This window comes from Equus asinus, chromosome 28 (genome assembly GCF_041296235.1).
Source record: "Equus asinus isolate D_3611 breed Donkey chromosome 28, EquAss-T2T_v2, whole genome shotgun sequence".
In the NCBI taxonomy this organism is placed as follows: domain Eukaryota; kingdom Metazoa; phylum Chordata; class Mammalia; order Perissodactyla; family Equidae; genus Equus; species Equus asinus.
In genome coordinates this window covers 34,802,782-34,821,292 of record NC_091817.1, presented here as the reverse complement: position 1 = coordinate 34,821,292, position 18,511 = coordinate 34,802,782, and the positions used below count along the sequence as shown (strand labels likewise).

Sequence of the window (18,511 nt, the reverse complement as noted above, 5' to 3'; positions counted from 1 at the left end):
CTAAAAAAATTTAAGAGCTAGAACTGAAGGTATTGGAATGGAGAGCATAGTAATCTCAAAAGCAAGTTTATTGGTCATCATTTAATTGTAACAAGTGAACTTCATTTTAAAGGTTATTTTCAATTCACAAGTTAAACATCATCAACTACACATATAAAAATTTCTTTTTTGAGGGAGATTAGCCCTGAACTAACATTTGCTGCCAATCCTCCTCTTTTTGCTGAGGAAGACTGGCCCTGAGCTAACATCCATGCCCATCTTCCTCTACTTCTTATATGTGGGACATCTGCCACAGCATGGCTTGACAAGCAGGGCATAGGTCTGCACATGGGATCCGAACCCATGAACCCCAGGCCACCGAAGCAAACATGCAAACCTAACTGCTGCACCACAGGGCTGGCCCCTACACATCTAAATTTTAAGTTTGTGTTTTATTGTGGCCATTTTTATATGGCTCCATTTAGCCAGACTCATACATTTCTATTCACATATTCTCCCCTTCAAACATTTATTGGATATCTACTACATACCAGGCACTGTGCTGGGTGTTAGGAATGAAAAAACAGGAAGATGTGGTCCCTGGTCCAGAGGCATTACAATACAGTAGAAGGAGATGAACACAGTAAAGGTAAGTATAAGGCCTTGGGGGGTCCCATGGCAGAAGTAGGGGATATCTGGTAACACAAAGAGCATTTGACTGGTTCCTCCCAGAGGAAGAGAAAAAGGTGTATCCAGGAGTCTGTCCTTGACCAGAGGCTTGAAAACCATCTAGGTGCTGAGGAAATAAACCAAGGTAGTGGTGGTAGAATTGGGGAAGAGGAGACAGATTTCGGAAAAATCAAGAGTACAAAATCTACAGGACTCAGCTACTGATTAGAAGTAAAAAGCAAGAGCATGAGAGGAATGTGGGATGAATCCCAGGTTTCTAATGATGGCATCATTCACCCATTCATCCATCATGTCAATAGTTATGTACTACCTGATGGATGCCACACACCACTTTAAATAATGGAGACACAACAAGGGAAAAATCATAAAAGAATCCAACCCACAAAACTTAGAGAGGACAAATGGAAAACTAGTCAACAAATGAGTAAGCACTATTAGGATAAGTGCTCTGAAGAAAATAAAATAGGGCAAGTTCAAGGAACAGAGAGAAGGCCAAGATGGCTGTGGCATGGTGAGCAAGAGGAAACAGCAGAGGCAGGCAAGCCAGGCAAGATCACATAGGATTTATAGGCCAGGTAAGGCATTCGTATTTTGCTCTACATGTAATGGAAAATTTTGCAGCTTTTAAGCAGAGGAGTGATAAAAGATCACTGGGGAAATAGATTAGGAAGTAAAAAGGAATCAGAGAGGCCAGCTCAAAGGTCCGTGCAGTAATCTAGACTGGAGATGATGGTAACTTGGACCAGAAAAGTAGCAGTACAGGTGAGAAATCTTGGGCACCCTCAGGGCCCCTTTTAGAGGGAGAGTTGACAGGTCTTGCTAAGGGGTTGGCTGTGCAGAGCAAGGAAAAGCGATTAAGAGCCAGCCCTGATGGTCTAGTGGTTAAAGTTTGGCACACTCCACTTGAGCGGCCCAGGTTCAGTTCCTGGGTGGGGAACCACACCACCTGTCTGTCAGTAGCCATGCTGTGGCAGCTGCTCACATAGAAGAAGTAGAAGGACTTACAACTAGAATATACAACTATGTACTGGGGCTTTGGGGAGGGAAAAAAAGAGAGAGAGAGAGAGAAAGATTGGCAAGAGATGTCAGCTCAGGGTGAAGCTTTCCCAGCAAAAAAAAGACAGAGAGAGAGATCAAGTTGATTCCTAGGATTTGGCTTTAGAGACTAGGTAGATAAAGCAGCTGAGACGGGGAAGACTCTGGGGCAGAAGGAAGATAGGTGAGAGGAATCAAAAATTGTTTGGGGCATGGTAGGTTTGAGATACCTCTAGATATCAAAGTGGAGCCATTGGGTTATATGAGACGGGAACTCAGAGGAGGGATCAGGGCTGGATACAAGTTTGGGAGTACATAGATGCCAAGTCATGGGGCTGAATGAGATCATGGTGGGGGGATGGGGAAGACTGTCTATGGATAAGAGATCCATGAGGCCCTCCCACACTTAGAGGTCAGGCAGAAAAGGAGACCAAGCTGCAGAGGTAGGAGGGAAACCAGGAGACTGATGTCACAAAAGCCAAAAGGACATACAGCGATAGGAAAAGCACTTAAAAGGCCAAGGAATATGAGGACATAGAAATAAACATTGGATTGGAAATCATTCAGATTGTTGGTGACCTTAAAAAGAGTTGAGAGGACAGAAGACCTATGACTGTTTTGAGAAGGGAATGAGATATAAGGAAGTAGAAACAGCTTTTATGATTCAAATTTTGTTACAAAAGATGGGGCCATAGCTGAGTTGGGGAGTGGAGAGATGGGACTGACATTAAGGAAGATGCCAGAGTACATGTTTATGTGCTGATGGTTCCTATGATGATTCTGACTAGCAGCTAGATTGTGATTATCTATCACTGCATACAAACCACTCCAAAGCTTACTGGGTTAAAACAACCACCAGTTTATTTGCTCACAAATCTGTGGGTTAAGAATTTGGGCCGGACTCAGCAGAGCAGTGGCTTGGCTGGGACTGCAGGATTCAAGACTGCCTGACTCGCTGTTCTGGGGCCTTGGTACTGGCTGTTGGCTGGGGCTGCTCCATGCAGCCTCTCTCTCCAGCAGGAAAGTTTAGACTTCTTTATGTAAGAGATGGTCCCCCTCTATGGAAACAGAAGCTATAAGGCCTGGGCTTGGAAGTCCAGAACATCACTTTCATCACATTCTATTGGTCAAAGCAGGCCACAAAGCCATCCCAGATTTGAGAGGGTAGAGAAAGAAACTCCATTTCTTGATGGGAAGTACAACAACATCACATTACAAAGAGGGTATAGAGTAGGGAAGCGTGATTCACTGGGGATTGTTACTATTACAATCTACTACAGATACCCACTAAACTAGACTACCAGCTTAAATAATACAAGCCCCAACTTAAATAACACAAGCTTGTGTTACACCAAAATTATCTTGCCCATATGTAAATTGTTCTTCTAAAACTGTTTGAAAGCAATTCATTTTCTTAATTTGGAAGAGACTTGCAATTTTATGATGCTATTAATTTGCTCAATAGACCATAAACGTTACAAAAGTAAAATTCGATCTCTCCCACTGATTCCCAGTCTCTGAGACCCAGATTCAGATCACAGCAGTTCTATAAACTGAGAGATGAGACAAGAGGTTCTAGAAGAGTCTCAGGAAGTTCTCACCCACTTCATAGACAAATGGAGAGCAGAGCTGGAATGGGGATGCTCTCCTTGTGCAGAGAGTAGCCCTTCCATACTCACTCCTTCCCTCCGGGTGATGAAGAGGCCACATCTACCACCTCTTCCCCTTCAATAATTTTTCAAAGGTTCATTAGTTGATCACCATGTCAAGAGAGGTGACCAGGCCTTCAACCAGGATTTTTTTTCCATTTTATTTATTTATTTATTTAATTTTTGTTTTTATAGCAGTAACATTAGATTATAACATTATATAACTTTCAGATGTACACCATAATATATTTCGAATTCTGTGTAGATTACATCATGGTCACCACCCAAAGACTAATCATAATCCATCACCACACATCACCCCTTTCGCCCTCCTCCTTCCCCCTTCCCCTTTGGTAACCATCAATCCAATCTCTTCAACCAGGATCTTGAATGGAAGGAGGAGTGTAGGGCCAGGACTTTCCAAAGCAGAGTGACAGACAGAGAAGACGGGAGTCACTACTCTAGTTCTTGTCACCATTACCAGAACTTCCAAAGTAGTAGAGTCTGAATTAACACAATTTTTATTATGTGTATTTACAAGACTTTCTAAAGCATAGGTGGGACAGGCACATAGGTGTCCCTGTCCAGAATGGCTCTCCATGCATGGTCCTCACTATGGAAAAATTTTTTTCATGTCAGCCGTCAAAATCAAAAAGCAGTATTTGATACTACTCCTAAAGAATTATTAAGGTATGTGCAAGACTGACCCTTTCTGTGCATCTTGTTCACCTAGGCCCTATTCACATAAAACACCTTGAAATGGTACCCGAAGTGCAGTGTGGCAGCTCTGAGCACCAATGCTAGATTTTGAACCCAAATCTACCTAGTTAAAACCTGAGCTACTAAGCAGTGATAAAACCAAAAGTATGAATCTCCGATCACAGAAATTGAAGAACCAATTAGCTGGGTTAGGAGGCATTTGACTTTCTCAAGTGCTCCTGAAATCACCCACAGAAGAGGAGTGAGGTAGTAGAAATTGCATTAGAGTTCCTTGAGCTCCCATTCTGATTGTTCTATCACGAATGAGCTGTGTGGCCTTGGACAAGTCCCTTCTCTTCTCTGGGCTTCATGTCTTCCTCTGTCATGGGAAGTTTCTATCACAGCTGATTACTCTGAAGATCAAGACTGTATATATGTGCTCATGCATGTTTATGTAAAGAGCACTTCAATCAAATGTATACACGCTTTAAAGATAGATAAATATTTGCAATGAAAACATTGCCATCAATTTCAATGTACTTTAAGAGCACACACTTCATACACTTTATAGACTTCATAAGTCTATACTTTGCCCTACTATCTTCTAAACAACAACTTTCACTTGACAATATATTTAGTTTAGTTTCAAATATATTTTTGTTTCAAATTTGTATCTTTAAATTCTTGGCATCTCAGAATTTTTTTCTCATTTTCCAATGGTACTTTAAAACTTCACTTACATTGTCTACATTATGAGGTGTTTCTGTCATTTTTGTTTACTACTTTTTCACCCCTACTTTAGTTAATAGAAGGAATTATAGGAACTACCCTCAACGCTAATCAGTGGTTTTATTAAGCAATAGTACAAATTATTACATCTCTATCAACATTTATAAATATCAATATCCAGAGTGTGTGTTTTACTGAAACAATCTATAGATGGATGTGTGTGTGCGCGCACACACATGCACACATGTGAGTAGCACTTTTATGAACTTTCAAAATTTGGTCTGTGACCAAGATGTCCAGGGATAGTCAATTTAGGCAAAATCAACTGTTAAAACTGGTCATAATTAATACAGACCATATACTAAAATGATAATATGATGTGGGAAGTATTTTGTAAATTGTAAAATATTACATATATCTCCATGTACTATTATGAAATTTAGGTAGGTACCATAGGCTCCAATGTTGAGCTTATGGATTAATATTTGTAATGTTAAAATTCCAGGTGAGGGGGCCGGCCTGGTGGCGCAGAGGTTAAGTGCGCACGTTCCACTTCTCGGTAGCCCAGGGTTCGCTGGTTTGGATCCTGGGTGCAGACATGGCACTGCTTGGCAAGCCATGCTGTGGCAGGCATCCTACATATAAAGTGGAGGAAGATGGGCACGGATGTGCGCTCAGGGCCAGCCTTCCTCAGCAAAAGGAAGAGGATTGGCAGCAGATGTTAGCTCAGGGCTAATCTTCCTAAAAAAAAAAAAAGATACAAAATGATCTAACCACAGGGAAATAATCCAAAAAAAAAATTCCAGCTGAAAGACAATTGAATAAAAGATAAAATAATCTCTAAAGATAACTAAGATATGATCTGAAAATCGTGAATTTACAACTGCAATAAGTAACAATAGATGCTGGCTTTTACTGAACAACTATGAGGTCCCAGGCAGGGAGCTAAAGGCTTTAAACTCATTGCATACTTTTAATTCCCACAACCAGCTTTGCCTCCTCAACTTTCTCACTACTTAGCACATATAGAGACCAATGAAGCTTGTCCCACTGCTGGAGGTGTGAGGTGACAGGGCCAAGGGGATCAACACGTCAGACCTTCTGTCTGAGAGGCATACAAATTGGGGAGGTTCTGCCTAGGAAATTGGCAATTTCCCCATTTTATAGATGAGTACACTGAGACTTGAGGTATTAAACAACTTGTTCAAGATCTCATAAGTCCAGTGCCAGCAGTGGGAAAGTTCCTCAAAATCTTCCCATTGATTAATGAAAACTTCAATGATGATGACTCTTACAATATCCAGACTTTCCTAAAATTATGCCCTTTGAGAAAGCAGGACCATCATGTTGTTTTCAATCACTGAACTTAAAGAACAGTGCTACTGCCACTTCTCCAGCTCAAGAATCAAAGTTTTAAGCCTTGAGATTTGCCCTGAAATATCCTGTGGGGTCCTTCTCTGCCTAATTCTCCCAAATCTTTCTTTGTTTCCATTAGTAAAATATTAACAGCTTTATCCCATGCGAAGCCAACGACAGAAAGATATTATATAGCTGATAATTCTGCAAAAATAATTTTCACATGCAAACAGCTTACACAAAAGTATAATTAAATTAAGCAGCAACTGAATAGGTGCTATTTATTCAAAAAGTCTCCTTTAAGTTAATCAGATAATAAAGAACACATACCAAAAGAATCATAGAACTAGAATGTACCCTCAAGTTATATCACAAGGAGAAAAAAAATCTTTCTGGATAAGAAATTCAGGTTTATTTTATCTTAAATCAGACCAAGGGAATTTAGGTTGCTTTTTTAATCTACTTGTGCATAATCATCTCTCAGATTAATCATACTGTTTAATAGAATATTATTATTAATTAGACATGTCATTGCTTCAGGAAGAAAATTATTGGAAAGTAAAAAGGTCTATACTCCAAAGGCCCATAAGGAAAGATTTCCATTTCTATCATTGCACATCTCTTTCAGTTCCAATTCTCAGTGGAAATTCCTCAATGAATTCAGTCCTTGTAACACTAACATTTAGAAGTGTTTCCTATTTAAAAGATAGCTGAACTAGGGTTTGCCTTGTAGGGTTTTTTCTGTGTTATTTATAAGCCAGTTACATTTTCTGAGGGCATGTGGGTTCCAAGGAAAATCCTTCAGTGTTGCCCAGATTTTTATTGTCTTCCATTAGGAATTTTAGACAGGATTGAGGCATGGAAGAGAACAATTAGGTCATCCATTTCATCCATCAGGCTGGCATCCTCCAAAATATTCTCATTTTCATCTGGTTGGCTTTCACAAGTACATGGCTCCTTCCTCATTCCCATAAGCTCCATCTATTATAACTGTGCCACTCTAGCCACATAGGAAACCTCTACTGCTCCCCATATAGGCCAGGACTCCATGGGGCTCTCTAGGGATACCTATGCCAACATTTCTTTTGCTCCCACACTATGGTACATGCAAGAAACTTCTAGAATCATATTGCTTTCCAGAGCTCCAGCTATAAGATCCAGGGCATAGGTATTCTCTGTACCCAGATTCCTCAAACTTATGATTTGGTCCTGCTGTCCATCCACCCTCACTCTCCATCCTCCCTTTACCTCTATAGCCTCCTCACTCTGAGCTTCCAGCCAAATGACCAAGCCTCCTATCTCATAGTGAAACATAGAGCCTAACAAAGCCAAACTCCCTGAACTTCCGGCATGCCTACCAATCAATTTTCCCAGCTGTACAAAGTTAACCTCTTCACTTGTATCCCTTGTCTCATCCCACCCTCCTCTTCAGGAATCTCCCTCCATCAGTTGCCTTTCTCCTCTGTATCTTCAACATGTCTCCTTTGACTCTTTCCCCTCAGCTTATAAAATAAATATGTGGCTATCATAAGAATACATACACAGTATCTGCAACAAGAACCACACACAAAACTCCCCCTTGTCTCTTAACTATCATCGTCCCTTCACAGCTAAGCTTTTTCAAAAAATAATGAGAAGAATGTTCCAGACAAAGAGAATGTATAGGTGGAATGGGATGAAAATATGTGTGGGGGACGAAAAAGAACATGACCCTTCTAGAAAGTTGAAGGCCTAGGTGGGTGGAGAATCATGAGCAAGTGGTGGGAAGATAAACAAGGGCAAGATAATACTGGCCTCATGAGTCGTGAAGGATTTTAACCTACATCACAGACTTGTTTTGAAGATTAAATAAGAGTGTGTATATTAAGTGCCTAGAGCATGTAATAAAATGTAACTATTACTATTTTAAAACAGACTTTCTTCTAACTTCATTAGCGTACCTTTCAATGCTACAGAAATCAGAACAATCCTTTGTTATTGGGCTTGAAGTCGAATTGAATATGAGGATAAAGATGAAATCTCTCAACTCCACATGTGGGGCTCACTTGGAAGCATCTGGAGACAGTAATGGATACACAGAAGATATATGTAGCACAATCAATGTGCACTGCACATAAATATGCAAAATAAGAAAAAATAAAACTTTCTCTGAAGCTCCTATTTTGGTAAGATGGAGGTTTGGTGTATGGAGTGAGAAGCTGGACTAGAAATTTTTAACTAAAGATAACCCCATCTCACAGGACAAACGTGATCCTGGACTAAATTCTAGACGGGAAAAAAAAGTGCTAATAAGGACTGCACTGGGAGAATTGATGAACTGGAATATGCACTGTAGATTACATAAAAGTATTGTATCAATATTAAACTTTCTGAATTTGATGATTATGTGAGAGAATATCCTTGTTCTTGGAAGATACACAAAGGAAGACTAAGGAGTAAAGAGGCATGATTTATGCAACTTACTCTCAAATGGTTTGAAAAATAATTACATATTATATATTATCAAAATTATGTATTAAAAATAATTTTATATATATATAAAGAGAGGGAATGCTAAAGCATAAGTGGTAAATTGGTACATCTGACTAAAGGGTATAGGGGAATTCTTTGTACTATTTTTTACAATACTAGGGTTCAAGGGCTGGACACTGAGCTATCCTCTGGCCCTCACTGCCCCGTAGCCTCCTTGGAGATGCTTCTTTCCCTCCTGGTCACTCTGCAGTGCTCCCTGCTGAAGTCCTCAGCTGGTAGAGCTTGTGGTCTGTTCTCTTGGCACTGTTGGGGCCAGTGGGGTTTCCCTATCTTTGCAGATGTGACCTTCTCTCAGCTGTTGCTTCTTGCCTCTGGATAATGCAAAAGGAACTTTGGGAAAACAGAAATCCATTTCTTTCCCCAACAAAGCCTGACTCTCAAGACTACTGTCTCACTACAACTTCCTCAAAACTTAATTTGAGCCTCAAAGCTGAGCAATGACTTGGTGGTTTTAAGCTTTTGCCTTTTCCCTGATGCTGTAAAACCTGTGCTTCAGTGAAGGGTACAAGCCATCTTGGTTTGCATCAAAGGCATCTCCACTTAGATTTTCATGAAGACAGCTCTTACATATATCTTCCATTTAAACAATTTAACTAGTCCCAATCTTTATTTTCTACTTCTCTACTTTATTTTCTACTTCTCTAGGTGGGAGAACCACAGTTCACACTCTGAGTATCAAAACCTTCAGGTCTTAATAGTCATCAACTACAATCATCAAAAATGGCTACACTAGGGGCTGGCCCCGTGGCCGAGTGGTTAAGTTCGCGCGCTCTGCTGCAGGCGGCCCGGTGTTTCGTTGGTTCGAATCCTGGGCGCGGACATGGCACTGCTCATCAAACCACGCTGAGGCGGCGTCCCACATGCCACAACTAGAAGGACCCACAACGAAGAATACACAACTATGTACCGGGGGGCTTTGGGGAGAAAAAGGAAAAAATAAAATCTTTAAAAAAAAAAAATGGCTACACTAAATACGAAATGCAAGGTTTAGTAAAAGAAATGGGTAAATTTTAGACATATGGATTTTCACAACTATTGATAAACTAAATGACGTGGTGATTCTTTACGTAGTTAAAATTTCAATTTAAAAAGTATACTTTGCATGTACTACTCATTTTCACTATAATTAAAATTTATAACCCACAGCTATTACACTAAAGTATTATGCTGTAGCACGAATCTGTGGGCCCTCCCTGCCTCATCTCCCACCCCCAATAATGGGATCAGGATCGAAATACTCATTTTCTGCCTAAACTAAGTAATCATGACAGTGATAGATGTATATGGAACAAAAATTGACAACTATCAATAACCTAGAAAGAATTTAAAGAGGTAAGATTACAAGGACGTCCATAACAAAATTTGGCTGCACGAGGAATGTCTCCAGCTCCCACGGTGAAAGGACACCTGTGAGGCTTTGATTTGTTTGGGTCCTGGTTGATTATAGAGCCACTACAGAGGCCTGGACAGTGAGAAGGGGAAGCAGGAAGATGACATCTCTTCCACATGCTTAGGTTGGTCTCATCACCTCTCTAGCCCCTATTCCAAAGACCAAATAAAGACTAGGATTTTTTTTTAGGTGTCATTTTATGCTTACAAATCTCAGATGCAAAGAGAAAACTAAGAAGGATTTAAAACTTTGCTATTCTGGAGCAATTAATTTTAGGGTCTTTGATTTCCCCGAAAAATTTAAGAGGAAAAAAAAGAGGATCTTGTTCAATTTGTGTTAGGTGTGCCATTAATATTGCCAGAATGGCATTTATCCTTTTAAGCTCTTGTAGGTGCTTCTAGAAAAATGAAGCTAATAAAGATATAGAAGAAACTTTTACTTTTAGGTTTACTTGAAATATTCCATGGCCTTTATCTTTGTATCCTATTTGTATGTGCCATTTCATGTAAACTTACTGAATATTTTTCTTATGAACTAACATAAGGCCTGAATAATCTTACAGAATAAGTAAAAATTCTCTTTCTCTAAAACTAATGCCCAAAAGAAGCAGCCCAATGCTTCTCCAGATAATTTTTTTTTCATAGAGAGTTTGTGGAAGTTTATTATAATTTATGACTCTACAAATGTACATATGTGTATTAAATCTATATTATACAAGATTTTGTATTTTAAATTATACATATAATAGACACATGCACATATCCTAAGATAATTAAACTTTACAAATCTACTTATATGTATTTTCTCTTTGTTTTTCTTTTACAAAAATTCCTGTTTTTGTATTCATACTATACCTGATCGCAAGGTAACCTAAAGCATGTTCACTTTAATAACTTTTACACATTCATAAATATTTTTAACCCATAAATGTTTAACATTAGTATAGCATATCAAAGTGCTGCTCTTTTCTCTGCAAATAAATCATTTCTAATCGAAAGACAGGGGTCGGGGGGGAGGTGCACAGAGTAACAAAAATCCTTTTGGCCAGTGAATCAAAGGACATTCCTAGACATTAACTTCTCTTTTCAAATATGAAAAACATATCAAATATATATCTTCTAATATGATGTTTTCCTCATGTTTCCTTTGAGTAAAATCTGTTTAATACATTCCTCTTCACATTGTGCTATAGAATTCTTAGTCAACTTTGTCATTTTTCCCTCTGCAAAGGGCTGCCCATTGGAAGGAAGCCAGAATTTCTGTGATATCACTCACTCAACCAAGACTAACCACGCTATGTTCAGGCAAAAATGAGCTATAATGTAAAAGAAAAATGATAAAACACATATATAAATTATACATAAATACACACATACATACACATACACACCGCCCATTACGCTACTTCTAAAGAAAAACAGATAACTCCCGCTGTCTGTGTTTTGAAAAGAAGATAGGCTATGAAAAAAGCCACAAGGCGTCCACAGGATGAAATCAACTTTTAGGACTGCTAAAGCTTCCATGGTTTAAATGCTTTTTCCCTAAACCCATGTGTTCATCTGTATCTATAATTAGGAGTGAAACAATAAGGGATTTTTCAAGTAAACCTTTCCTAAAGCTGCAAATTGCCATGGTACTTAAAGGAAGGGGTGCCAAGTGACTTGTATGTTTCTGGACAGCTATATCAAAACAAACGGCACATGTGGGTGGCCATGTTGCTTATACTCAGCAGTATGTGAGTTAGTATTATTAGTTACACTTGCCTCTCACAAGCAAAGAAAGTCCCCATGAGGGGCAGCCCAATGGCATAGTGGTTGAGTTTGCACACTCCGCTTTGGCAGTCTAGGGTTCACAGGTTCAGATCCTGGGAGCAGACCTACAAGCCATGCTGTGGTGGCATCCTACATACAAAATAGAGGAAGATTGGCACAGATGTCAACTCAGGGACAATCTTTCTCAAGCAAAAAGAGGAAAATCAGCAACAGATATTAGCTCAGGGCCTATCTTCCTCACCAAAAAAAAAAAAGAAAAGAGGGGCCAACCCAGTGGCACAGCAGTTAAGTTTGCACATTCTGCTTCAGCTGCCCGGGGTTCGCCAGTTTGGATCCCAGGTGCGGACATGGCACCACCTGGCAGGCCATGCTGTGGCAGGCATCCCACATATAAAGTAGAGGAAGATGGGCACGGATGTTAGCTCAGGGCCAGTCTTCCTCAGCAAAAAGAGGAGGATTGGCAGCAGATGTTAGCTCAGGGCTAATCTTCCTCAAAAAAAAAAAAAAAAGAGAAAGAAAAGAAAAGAAAGTCCCCATGTTAATTCTACAATACCTTTTTCACATCTTTTTGCCATGCCTATGACCAAGCTATGCCAACCCATTATGTCTGTAGCTGTCATTAATTTTTCTGGATAAACATCCTCTTTGAATCAATCTTTTGCCACCTGCATTGTTCCACATCACTTCCTTTTAGCAGCACTAACTACTTCAAGAGGACAACTGCCACTAAAAACATGGTACTGAAGCAATCATTTGGTTCTGTGCACACATTTTAATTTCATGCCCTACAGGGGGGAATTACTATCGGCCTTAAACAAAAATTGAGTCTTTAATGCTTTATTGTTTTATACAATTTATCTTTTAAATAGTCTATTAGCTCTTTAGAAAAAAAAGAAAGAAAGAAAAAATGTTCAATTGGCCCTGGGTATTTCGAGGACCATTCATCCCCCAAATCTGAATACTATAAATATTTCCCCAATTGTATTTTTAAGAAAATAAACCGAATTTCTCAAATGTCTCCCCCTTCATGGCATATCCTGTGGTTATCCCAGTGCAGTGAGACCTAACATGTTAAGCCAACCCTGTTGTGATTGCCAGAAGACAGAAGTATTCAGTTTTGGATATCGCACATTTAGATGGGTTTTATAGCATAGCCTATAATTTAAATCTCACAGAACAAAAAGGACAAAAGCAATGTGGGGGTGGGAGCCAGTGGGAAGCTGTGAAGAATAAAACTGAATATGAGCAGGAGAAAGTATGAATGTGTATGGATGATCAGGACTGGCCTCCAACCTGTTAGTGATTTATGCTTTCCTTTGACATGCATGTTATTTTCTCACTGGCAGCAACATCTAGTAAAACATTGTTCTTTTCCTTTCTCCCGCATGTATGAAGGGTCTAAAATCATGAGTCAATGAAAACGAGCTGCCCTGCTCACTGGTGACAGAAGCCTGACACCAGTAAGTCTGGCAATTAGAATCTATGATTAGAATCTAGAGGAGGGAAAATTGATGGGCAGCTGAAGACTAACTGCCCAGCAGATAAGAGAAACACTAAAAATCATCCACTCATGGAACTTTTTTTAAAAGGGAAAAAAGAAATTTTAAAAATTATGTATAGAAGGTAAAGTAAAGCACTTCTTCCCATAAAGACATTTTTTGGAAAATTCTATTTACGGCCCAGACTTTCCTGCCCTCTTGTGGAGAAAATACAGAGCTCTCTGTCGATATACATATGAAGATGGCTTCTTAAAACTTACAGATGGCTTTTCCATGGTATATGTGCTTTACTGTCATGGTTGTATCCCTGGATCTTTACAGAGCTTTACTAGCTTTTAAATGTTGTACCAAAATAAAACGTAAAATCTGAATAACAAATAACTAAATCAGGTGTTAGACTGCAAGAAATCACTTAATTTGGGACAAGGGGAAAATTGCCATGATTAGTTTTTAATAATAGTTAGATGTATAATAAATACATTTTAAATACCTTGGAGAAGAGAGAGAAAGAGAAAGAGGGCAGACTTTTCAAAGTGGCCATCGGAAAGCTCTTGTCCTGTTTCCTTCCTCCTACTCAGACAGTGGGCCATCATCTCTCTCTTTGGGGGCTGCCACTGCACATTATCATCTGGGCTGGACCAGCCTGCAACAGAGAACACACAAATCCCATCATTAACTCCTGTAAACTCAGAGAATCCCCAAGTTGCTTTAGGTTGCTTTTAAAGAAATTTTGTAGAAGTTGGTTTAAATTGACACAAGGAGACAGGCTGGAGGTCCTGAGCCCTACATTCAATGCCCAGCTCTAACCAATGGCCAACTTACACTGTGGTTCAGGCACAAATCTACCCTGGCCATGCACAAAAAGATGCTAAATTTCATTTATTTATCATGTGTTCTAAAATTATCATATGAAAGGTGCTTCAGTAAAACCCAAAGTTTTTTTTAAGGGTTTTGTAAGTTGGGCAGAAGAAAAGAAAAATTTATAATTGATAAAATTATCATGAAAATGTCTTAAAACTTCTGAAAGGCAGCATGATCTATTGTAAAGAGAAATTTTCCCCGAGTTAAAGACCCTCAAATGTTCACCGGGTATTCCCTAGCATCGGCTAAGCACCAGGGCAACACAAAAGAAGCACAAATCTTGATTCTCACCTTATATCATTAGACATTTACCCAAGTACCAACCATGTGCAAGGGCTATCTATCAGGGGAAACCAGGTACATGCAACAGCTGGGCAACAAAGCCCAAATGGGCAAACCAGACAATAATAAATGGGCCAGAGAGGGGAGGCTGAAACATCAGGGAATTCCTGGGGAGGAAATAGGACCTGGCCAGAGAAAGAAAGTTTGAAGAGAGAAGGAAGGGAGAAATCTGCTTCCTGCAGCACAAAATGGGGATGGCTTACAAAAAAATTAAGCATGCTGGATTTGAAAGATCTCCAAGATATGGTTCTCTAGGGAAAAAGTACCCTTTTTCACAAAAGGAGGCAAGTTAGGTCGCCCAGGTAGAATGGAACCAGATTACTCAGAGCATGGACTGCAAGGCTTGAGTCTGGATTTCATCAATAGGAAGCCATGAGTGATGTCTGGGTAGGGGTTTATTGATGACATTTCTGCAGATGACTCTGAAGAGACTGCTTCCAGCGCCCTGAGAGTGGGAATGCTCGAGAAAGAGAGGCGGTTATTAAAGTGATTCAGGCTGAGCTAGAGGGGAGGCAATGAATCCACAAGCTGTTGTCTAAAAAGATTAATTAAGTACAGTGACTGCTTGACTATAAGAAAGAGAACCAAAAAATGCCTGAGGTTTAAATTCCGTGGGGATGGTGGCACATGGCCTTGATACAATCAAGAAATTGGGCAAAAAGAAAATTCACATACTTTAGTTCACTGCCATCTCTCAGATCAGCCTTGCATGCTACTTTATAAGACTGGAAATTTTCCCTCCAAATTGTTTTTAAAAAAATAAAGTTTTTCAAACTGCCTTTACAAAAAAGATTTAGCAGAGTCTTTGAAAAAGAGCAGTCTTTGTTTCTATGTACAGAAATTGGAAGTTCCGGATGGCATCAAAATTTACCATCTATCATAATTAAATACACACACGATTACATTAATAATAAGAATGCCAATAATTTCTCAATTCATCTTCATTTAAGCACTTATTGATAACCTAATGTACACTCACACTGTACTATGTCCTACAAGGAATTCAAAAATAAGGAAACAAAATGCACTTCCTTATCCCAAGCAATTTTTAATCTATAATAGGACTAAGACAAGTATATAAACCACTATAAAATAAGGCAGAAGGTAATCAACACTGTCTTAAAGGGAGTATGAATAAAATACATAGAAAGTCAGAGGAAATAAATCATTTCAACTAGAAGTCAGGGACAGGAATATATGTTCTGGGTCTTGAAGGGAAAGCACATTCCAGGTTGAGAGAGAAGTTTTCGGGTTTTTTGTCAAGGCAAGAAAGTAGGAAAGCAAGAGTTCTATTCAGGGTACAAAACTAGATGAATCTTGAAAGATGAAACCGGAAAGGCAGGCAATGACCATTATTGCAATGGGCTTTGATTGGCAGATAAACGATGGCTAAGTAATTCCACAGGCAAGGGCAGCCACTCAAGATTTGCAACAGGATTTTGGCATGATAGGATATGACCTGTATATAATTCAGTGAATTCAATGTTCTTTAGTACATTTAGTCTGGCAATAAGGTGTTTGGGACAGGAGAAGATGAAAAAAAGATTAAAAGAGGTGAATAAGGGGTAACAGAAACAATGGTTATCTTGAGTAATCACTCTCTTAGAACAAAAGTGATCAATAAAATGGATCGTCTAATATCATGTTTTGCCCAATACCTCCCAAAATCCCAGTAGTAAGCAGGAGTGATAACAGACTTCCAGCAGCATTTACATAAATAGACACAAGCAAGATGCCTCCAGGCTACATTTTCTCATTGGATTTCCCAATTCCCAGGCTGATCTTCCAACCAAGCTGCCAAAATAAATGGATATAACCTTTTAGCAGAGTTCAAAATTGAGCTAGTGAGGCCAATCCATCTATATGTTAGTGAACTTTTATTAGTGACTATCCTAGCCCAAACTAACATTTTCATTATTATAATAGCAATTCTTCTAGAAGAATATAAATAATATTTATTGGTTCGAATACTATCCTCTCATGCTATCTGGCATTCTTCTCTCCAGCTAGGATTAAACCCAAGACATGAAAGTCATCTACTTATTCCTGTTAGCCTATGCCCAAGACCACCCATTCGATTCTCAATTTTAACCCTGAATCAGACTATTTCAATCATTAGACTCCTGGGATAGAATCAATCTACAAACTCACAATTAGTTTTTTAAATGTAAATTTGCTGAATTATATCCAAGTAAAATCTCATCATATTGAATTTAATTACAATAAAAAGATGTGGAAAAAGATCTGTGTCTCAAGAGAGACTGCAGTGACTGTCACAGCTATGGAATTATTACTAATCCTTCACACGAAATAAACATTTCTTTTGAAAGGATTCTACCTCCTTCCAACAGAAAGGAGAGGAAAATTTTCCTTTGCTCTTTGACTCTTCCTCAAGAAATTACCCTTAAAAAGTATATACTTTATATGAGATAAAGGTGGAATTGTAAATCAGTTATAATTAAAAGCAATCAGTTACTAACTTTTCCCTATAAAATTAGCAAATATATATATATTTTCATGATAATGACCGGCTTTACGGAAGGTGTAGAAGCATGAACTGGTACATAGTTTCTGGAGGGCACTTTGACAATATATACCTAAAGTGCTAAAATATGCATACTATTCAATCAAGCAATCCCATTTCTGGAAATTTATCCTAAGAATAAGGAAATAATAGATATACACAGAAATTTAGTTTTCAGAATGGCATGTTCACTGAAATGCCATTTGTAATAACATAAAATCAGAAACTAACAAATATTTAAAATATCTATTTAAATGAATTATAATACATCCATATAATGGAATACTGTGCAACTATTTAAAATGATGCCAAGAAAACTGTCATAACAATTACTGAAATAGAGTCGATTACAAAACAGTACAGTGTGACTCTGCTTCTGTAAAATGTATATACTTGAATTTTTAATATAGACTAAAAGACTAAATAAAAGAAATTGAAATTATAGTGGTGGTTTTTCCTGGTGTTAGGTTCAGAAGTATTTTGTACCTTTATTTATCTGTTATTTCTAATTTTTTCAATGAATACTTATTTTTATAATAAAAAAAATTAAAAAATCACCCTTCAGCTGCCTTTTTACCTCCACTCCTCACATATCCCACCCCTGCAGGAAAAAGTTCTCAAGGAACCACCAAAAAACAAAATACAAACAAACACGCACAATAGAAATGTAACGCAGTACTCTTTCTTAATTTCTCCTGCTCAACTTAGAGGACTTATTTTCATGGCTTATTCATCGCAGTGCATCTCTCTTCATAGTTTCTATTGATAAGCACTGTCATCTCTAGACATGTGCTCTTCAGAACAAATCTAATACAAAAAAATAACTTGGATTGCTCATATTCACTACTTAGAAATTGACCTTTAATATTATTTGCTTGTCAAATCTGGATAGATAGGAAGTTGCAACTGAACAAAAATATGGTAATGCTTTTGTAAATTTTTCCTGTTGCGTGATGGGAAATAGCAAAAAATTAAGACTGTGAGTTATTCTTTTAGAGCTTTAACCTAAAGAGCTTGTCCTAATGATGCCCCTGGTGGCAAGTAACATTTAATTTTTCTCTGTGTCATTGAAAAAGAATTAGATGTAAAACTCAGGTAAGAGATTAATATTTCACACCCTGAGGCTAAATACTTCAACATGAATATTCATAAAGGCTTGTTCTGAGTGAAATCTCATGAGAGTGTAGATTTTAAACGCTTGAATATTTTACATAGTTCAGAGACTGGGCACTCCATAGAGAAAGGCAAGAAGTCAACTATCAGGCTACTAATTGCAGGCCTCAACATCGACTATGGCAAAATTCCTTTCTCACACACACACACCATATTCCTTCAGCCTCCTTCTGAAAGTCTGAACCTAGCTGTCTTGTTCCTGAGTCTCTTCTTATTGATGGTGAAGGTAAGTGTTGGTGATCACTAGGAAAAGAAAATCAGAGTTACTCTCTGAGGCTGCA

The 18,511-nt window shown here is 38.6% G+C and overlaps 1 long non-coding RNA gene across 4 annotated transcripts in view; it reads right to left on the bottom strand.

The window, feature by feature from the left end:
- Positions 1–18,511, bottom strand: part of LOC106842140 (uncharacterized) — a 230,562-nt gene that overhangs the window by 160,074 nt on the left and 51,977 nt on the right. For all 4 annotated transcript variants that reach the window (XR_011499116.1, XR_011499114.1, XR_011499115.1 and 1 more), the window contains exon 2: positions 13,821–13,973. This is a non-coding gene — a long non-coding RNA (uncharacterized lncRNA). The remainder of the gene's footprint in view (positions 1–13,820; positions 13,974–18,511) is intronic.